The sequence below is a fragment of the Aulonocara sp. 'chitande type north' Nkhata Bay genome, linkage group LG17 (genome assembly GCF_057382095.1).
Source record: "Aulonocara sp. 'chitande type north' Nkhata Bay isolate Kocher_YH1m ecotype deep benthic linkage group LG17, A_spYH_male_GT1.1, whole genome shotgun sequence".
Lineage (NCBI taxonomy): Eukaryota > Metazoa > Chordata > Actinopteri > Cichliformes > Cichlidae > Aulonocara > Aulonocara sp. 'chitande type north' Nkhata Bay.
The window spans coordinates 35513603-35521360 of record NC_141360.1 but is presented as its reverse complement, the minus strand read 5'-3'; the positions used below and the strand labels follow the sequence as shown (position 1 = coordinate 35521360).

General features: G+C 41.3%; 1 long non-coding RNA gene across 2 annotated transcripts; it reads left to right on the top strand.

Moving 5' to 3' along the window:
* Positions 1-1284: 1284 nt before the first annotated feature.
* LOC147310472 (uncharacterized) lies at positions 1285-2447 on the top strand. Of its 2 annotated transcripts, XR_015125696.1 has the most exons (4): positions 1285-1801; positions 1878-1990; positions 2076-2187; positions 2268-2447. It is a non-coding gene; the product is annotated as an uncharacterized LOC147310472 (long non-coding RNA). The 2 variants fall into 2 exon arrangements; XR_015125695.1 differs by having other exon boundaries at positions 1286-1990; positions 2268-2443.
* The last annotated feature ends 5311 nt before the right edge of the window (positions 2448-7758 follow it).

Here is a 7758-nt window from a genome sequence, read left to right as displayed (position 1 = left end):
TCTATGTTGCTATATTTGACATCAGATTTCAATTTTCCTAGTTTTCACGGCCGATTGTAATAACACTGTAGAGAGAAATAACTCAGTCTATACCAATCTTTTATACTTACTCTCATAAACAATACGTGTCTGATAAAGTCCCCTTTTAATCTAAATTAAATTGTAGCACAGTGTTTTAAATCTAGGGAGGTTTAAAGGTGCTTCTGTGGGTTGTTGAGTTGTCCCCAAATTGGGTTTACACTAGACCATGTTTCAGCTAAAAACCACAACTTCAGACTTGATGGTGCAAATTTTCATTTCTGCCACTTAATGCTCGGTTGCAAACCCCTCCAGTGCAATCTGGAGGTCATTGCTTCATGAAGATAAGTCACACATCACCCTAATCCTCAGGCCATCAAACACAGACACAGACGACAAACACCCTTTGCCACTTGGCTACACTGAGAAATTTTGTCCACAAAAGTTTATTAAGTGAATCAGTAACTCAGTCCTGTCAGAGTTCAATTTACACCTGGAACAAGTTTGTGGTTTATGTTTATTGTTGTGTGGGGAACAAATAACCCATATCAGCAAACCAGATACCCTATACTCCTGTAACACCCCTCTACAGGACACCTCAAGGAATGCAGCTAAATGCCTTCTCCAAGTCTGCAAAACATGCAAATTGGTTAGGCAAATGCCCACGCACCCTCAAATATCCTTAAGAGGATAAAGAGCTGGCCAATTATTTGACAGCCAGTATGGACTGGTGCTCCTGAATCTGAAATTCAACAAACATATAGACTTTTCTTTTCAGTACAAGAGTCAAGAGTCAAAACCTGTTTCCTGATCCCAAGGCTCAGAGAAACAAGCCACTCATCCACTGGGGACCATCTCAACATCCAGGCATTCAACCAAAGGGATGCGACTATTCGAACCCCTGTTGTAGCTTGAGGCTGTAGCTCAAGTATTAGAGCAGGTTGTCTACCAGTCAGAAATTAAGTGGACTGACCCCCAGCTCCTCCTGCTATTAAGGTATCCTTCGACACATAGATAGGATTGGGTGAAAGGAACTTGAAAGAAAAGTGATTTATGAGTACCAGTGCATTTAATTTTGCCACCTGCCACTGACTGGGGCAACTCCGATGTGAAACGGAGTCCAGGGCCCTGTTTCAGGAAGCCGGTTTAGTGGAAAAACTGAGTAAGTATACCGTGAGTTAACGAAAACTCTGGGTTTTCGGTTTCACAAAGCGAGTTCAGCTGCAGCCTGAGTGAGTCACTATGACGACACACTCCGTGAAGCTAACCTGCCCCCTAGCAGGTTTACTACAACTAACCCTGACTGTCTCCGCCCCTTTGTCGGAAACCTGACAGTAGGAAGTGTCGGACATGGCGTGTCCCTTCCTTGAAGAGCCAGTAGATCGTGAAGCCCAAATTCTCCGCAGAGCTCTCCGCCGGGAGAGAGTGATCAGAGCGCGTTTGGACATTTTATCATTTCCTGATGATTTTCTGTGCGAACGTTACCGTTTCTCAGCACAATCTATAATTTATTTGGATAACATCCTCAGGCCATATATTACGCATGTGACACATCGCGGACATCCTCTCAGTTCTGTACATATTATTTGTATCGCACTTCGGTTTCTTGCAAACGGGAGCTTTCTGTATAATATTGGTGACGCTGAGCACGTTTCCAAGGCTACCGTCTGTCGGGCAGTCAGGAATGTTACAGTTGCACTGAAACGTCTCCTGCACTCGTCTGTGGTGTTCCCCGGTCACAGACCCACAAGATTCATCAAAGAGGGATGCCACAAAATTGCAGGTATCAGGATGACCAAAACTTAATTTATGATGTGGTGATACTTGAACTACTACTTAAATTTTACATTTATTTTCAGGGTTCCCAGGCGTGATTGGCTGTATAGATGGCACTCACATTCCAATTATTGCTCCTTCAGTAAATGAAGGAGACTATGTGAACAGGAAGTCTTTCCACAGCATTAATGTACAGGTACATAGTTCCCTGTAGCATGTCAAACTAACAAATTATTTCATTATAGTAATGGATGCTAATTTGTGTTCTCTGCACTGTGAAGATCATATGTGATGCTGCCAACATTATCACAAATGTGGAAGCCAAGTGGCCAGGCTCTGTCCATGACTCACAAATATTCCGTGAATGTACACTGAGCACAAAATTTGGACATGGTGAGTTGAGAATACTTTAAAATATATAAAGACCAATTGCTTCAGGGACATTTGAACTGAAGTGTACCCTTCTGTCTTAGGAGAGTTCACTGGCTACTTGCTTGGTGATAGGGGGTATCCATGTTTACCCTATTTGCTTACCCCTTACTCTGACCCTGAACCGGGCCCACAGCAGCGATATAATCTGGCTCATTGCAGGACAAGAGCCAGAGTTGAAATGACTATCGGAATGCTTAAGGCCCGGTTCCGGTGCCTGCAAAGGCTCAGGGTCACCCCAGAAAGGGCATGTGACATTATTGTGGCATGTGTGATTCTTCACAACATTGCCACAATTAGAGGAGAACACTGTCCTTCTGAACCAAACAGCAGTGATCCAAACCATGAACATCCTGACCCTCCCACGGACATACAAGATGGAAGAGCAGTCAGAGACACCATATGTCACAATCATTTCTTTTGACCCATCACCTCAACATGTTGAAAGAAGAATAAACAGATTTTTTGTTCAACTGGCTTTATTGGTCACCTGTGTTTCCTGTACACAAAGTATTAAAAGATGTACACCTCATAAAGTGTCTCTGTTGCTTCCTCCTCTGTAACAGCTGTCAATGTTTCTTCATTATTTTCCTGTAGTAAAGAAATAAACAACATTGCTGTTCTACTGTAAACTCATATAATCTGTGGAGTATTACTCACAACTGCATGTTGGTCTGGCTCAACAGGAGGCTGCACCAGATGCAGTACACCATCACCATCAACTGATAGAATATGAGGTTTATACAGGTCACTTATAACTTACAAGGGACCAAATGGCAATTAACAAACATACCAAGCACCTTACACTTCATTGTCATTATGCTCTCAAAGACAACCAAGACTGAGGGAAGGCAAAATCAGTAGGAAAATAACTTCACTACAAAATAATCCATTATGGTAAAGAGTTTATCAAATGAATGAGTAGCACTGCAAAGGTGACTGTGAAGAAAGGATGTATGCACATCATGTATTATTTTGAATTTACCCCCTATGTAGGCACTTGTGTCTTGCGGGCTTATTGCCTCAGAGGATGTCCCCGCAGAGATGCCTTCGGCCACAGGGCGCCCACTGTTTTGGCTGAGGGCCAACTGCTCAGCCTCTGTGAGTGGTGGTGGTGGTGGAGGACCCCCACCTGTTTTTCGGGCCTCCGCTTTTTTTCTGTTGGCTATAACGGGCCACATTTGAGCATACAGAGTAAGCAAATATGTACTTGTAATGTGCTCAGATAATTTCAATAAGTGCTTACAGACAGAAAATTAATGTAGCCTCTAACTGCAATTGATTTACATGGGACAAACAGACCAAGCACTATGGCTCATAATACAATTACACCTTACCTGTTTGGACTATATTTTTATATTTCATTTTTACTTGCTGCCAGGCACGTTTGGGGCCTGTTGGGTTGCACCTGCGCTCACATCACGTCACAAAATAAAATGTATAAAATAACAAATAAAATAACATATGATAAAATAACGTGTTAAATGGGTGGAAATCCCTAGATCAATGTTTAAATTAACACTCACGCATTGACTCTGTCGGCTTTGTTTTGCCATGCATGCTCACTTTCTTTTGCAGCTGAGGCTGTGTTACTTTTTTCCGCGGAATTTGCATGTTATCGGCATATACTGCCATCAGAATTTCGGCCTCAAGCGCTGTGAAATACATTGACCGCGCCTTCTTTCCCTCCGTCTCCATGGTGACTCACTTAATCTGTGCTCCACTGATCAGGGCTTTATGTATCCTCGTCCGCGCGCTTCACTTGGGGTTAAAGCAACTCCGCGTTGATTGAACTACTTGTTATCAGCCTTTCTGAAACCGAATATTCCGAGTTGGACAGTTCGGGGTTACTCAACCCTGCGTATCGTTTTTCACTCTGAGTTTTCTAAACCGGCTTCCTGAAACAGGGCCCAGTGCCTCTTTAGGAGACTGATCCTAGACTCTTTGTGCAATAAAGTGATCCCAACTATATTTAGTTGGTATCTCATAACCTCATGCACTAGTTCAGAGTGAGATGGCTTTCCATGTCCCTGTAGCTTGTTTTAAAAACCACAAATTGGACCATTTTCTGAATTGCTCTTAGTTTGGCCCATGACTAATTTGACTTAGGGCAAATTTCCCCTGACAACATAGCTCCTTGAATCACTCAGGCACATAGATCCATCCACCATGATTAGGCATGATTGGCCTCATGCAGGGGGACATAAAACATTATTTTATAACTATAATTGCTCAGTCTGAATTGACTTTCATTAGATACAACGTGAAAGTCACTGAAAGACAATGTCACTTCAGGCTCTGAAGTTGTTTAATGTGCTCTCCAAGTCTGTAGAAAAGTAACATTTTAAAACTTCATTCCAGGGAAAATTGCGAATTAACTGTATTTTTCAACCCGTAGCAGACTAAGGAAAGACATTAGTGCCTTGGGGTGGTTTTGTCAGGGATATGAGTTTTTGCAGCAAAGACAACGATGTCTTTATGAGTGGCTTTTCTCCAGAGACCATTATTTTTCTGGATGTCTCCCCATAGAGTGTCTTAAGTTGTGAATGGAATCAAAGGTTTTTGCAAAACGTATCAAACAATGATAGTGAGCTCAACTGTACGCTATACAGTTATGCAAATATATGTTGTTCAAACTGTGCCTAAGGAGATTTAACATTGTGCTTGGAGACAGATCACAAATAACTGCTTGGGTTTTCCGTGCAAGAACTTTTTCAGGTGCTTTCACTACTTCATCTTCATCTTCGGTTCCATGCGCAATATTTACTTGAATCAAAAGTAAAGTCTATTTGATAAAACTTCGTCCAGTACAAGTGATGGCTGCCATTACTGTTGGCAGTACACAGAACAAGTTTACAGATCTCTACCACCTCAGCAGAGAACAGATCATTTTCTTTATGTCACTTGTAAACGACCCATTTATAACTGTGAAATTCAGTCAATAAATTCTACTGCCCTCTGCAGCCTTTTCTCCCTCCGTGGAACACATCACAAAATGTCACCGCAAAACGCCTTTGGAATGTTCCCCAAACTCTGCAATAAACAAGAATGAGCCCGAGCATTACTCACATTGTAAACACCTCGGGCTTTATTTTTTCCAGGAGGCAGCTCCCCTTCTCAAAATAATATTTTATAATATTAAATTTGATTCACATTTTACACAGGGGCGTGATATTCTGTGTCTTGCCTATGAAAATTCTTGCTTCCTCCTTGACACTGCCAAACTCTTTTGGATGGGGGTTTATGATGTGCTGAGTGCACTCTTGACTGGTTTCATGAGGTGTGAAGTCACCTCAGTCAGCTTCTAGAGGAAAGGTCCAACATAAAGGATTAATAGAAGCCTAAAATGCAGAATCAGCTCGAGGTGTAGTACCTTCAGTGCCCCTTTTTTTTTATTTTTTATTATGGACATCCAAGAAAGTATAGCTTAATTTAGAGGGTATCTTCACGTTGTTTAAGAACATGTTTTTTCAAATTTTCAATTAATGGAAGTTTTATTACTGCAGCTACATATTGTCACAGACAATAAATGTCACTTCCACAATTACATTAACCAAGGTTTTTGATATTTTAAAGGTTTCATAATTTATCCCTTTTATTTATTTTTCAGGAAGCAGCCTGTGAGTGATAGAGAAGAGCAACAAGTGCAAACAGCACATTTAGTTCATAGCACAGTGGTCAATACAGACCAAAGTGAGACATTCTGTTGCCTTTTTCTGTCAGCGATTAATTTGCACCTAAACACAACATTTATGAGAAAATCCTAAAACTGTGAAATGTAAAGAAAGAAAAAAAAATGAACACAACAGAAATAAATGAATAAACTATCATACTCAAAAATTAGAGCTGGAAGATATATTCCACCTCTGTGCTTTGACGGCATCTGAGCAGAGAAAATTACTACTGTCTGTACAGCTCCTCATTCATTCTCTTGCTTCTGTCAGCAGTGAAATTATTAATAAATGCCAGTGTGCCAGTTCCAGTAACAGTCTTACATATTCAAGCCATAACAAAAGCACTACTGTGTTTGGCAGAAGAGAAGGAGCTTTGGGTGAAGAGCTGTTCCTTTTCTTTTTCTTCTTTCCATTATTTTGAAAGGACTTGATTTTTATCTCCTCAGTTCACAGAACTTTGTGCAGGTTTTGCTTATAAAAGCTTCACTTGATTGTTGACAATAAAACATCCCTACATGTCTACATCCTGGATTGCATTTGTGACTGTGCAGACATAAAGGGCTGGATCCCTTCATTCATGCCATTTCTCTAACACTCCTGACAGTGGAGGTTTTTGATACGGGCAACACGGGCGGTTGCCCGGGGCGGCATCGTGGTTGGCATCATGGGCATCGGCAAAAAAAAAAAGAAAAAAAGAAAGAAATGCTCGTACTCATGCAGCCCAGACGTCGTGCCAGTGCATATTGGGAATGGCATAGGCACCGATCGGTTTTCTGCCGCACATTTGCTAGGACTAAGGGCGCCCTCCGTTTGCGAGGTGCTCCTGCTTGCTGCACAGGGAAGAGGGCAGGGTGGCGGGGGATTCTCTGGCTGGCTGGAGCAGCATCTAATAACCAACTCGTGAAATAAAACAAAATAAAAACAAACCAACAAACACGAAAACACCAGACATAATGATACAGTCTTAAAATTTGCACCGATGTTTTTTCGAAATTCTGTATGGGAAAAGTGTGCTGAAGTCAAAGTAAACTTTATTGTCATCTCCGCTATATACAGTACAATATATAGAGACGAGATGACAATGCTCCAGTTACAGCAGTGCAAGTAAACAAACATCTACCCATCGGTACATCTACCCATCGGTATGAGAAGAGTAAGAAAATAAATATACACTTTAGGTCTAGGGGTAAAGGGACCAATAACAATTTAAAATTTATAATTTACAGTTTGATGATTTAAAGTCTCACACACATAACCCGTCGAAAGGGGAGGGGGCCAGCTGCTTCCAAATAGAGCGCATTTCATGTATAATGTTGTAAATCCAAGTCCATTATGTATTCATGATTTGAAGCTGGGTTGTGTGAAATCCCAGAAATAAACTCTAGACAAAGTGAATCTGTGAATTAAGGTGTAGGTCTATTACGTTATGTTGTGGTGATCCTCGAGTTGGGGGATTTGTGTTCATACTGGAGTGCAAAATCAAAACCAATGAAAGATGGACAAGAAAGGTTCAAAGTCATCAGGTGCTCAGTTTAGAAAAAAGAGAAAAGTAGAGGAGGAGAAACGAGCAAAAGATACAGGTAAGAAGATGTGTCATTGGAAAATGGCAGGTCATCCTGAAACAATCAGAATACTTTATTAATCCCTAAGGAAATCATGTGGGTTACAGTTGCTCCAAGGAGACATGGTAAAACTAGTAACAGTAACAGACTAAACTCCGAACAACACATTATGTTACAGCTTTTAATATTGTGGTGGCGCGAATGAGGGATAACCGGGGACGATAAATAAGATGTTGACAACGCCACCGGGGGGAGGGAGTTACACTCCAGGAAAGATTTCTCTAGCTAATGTAAGTGTT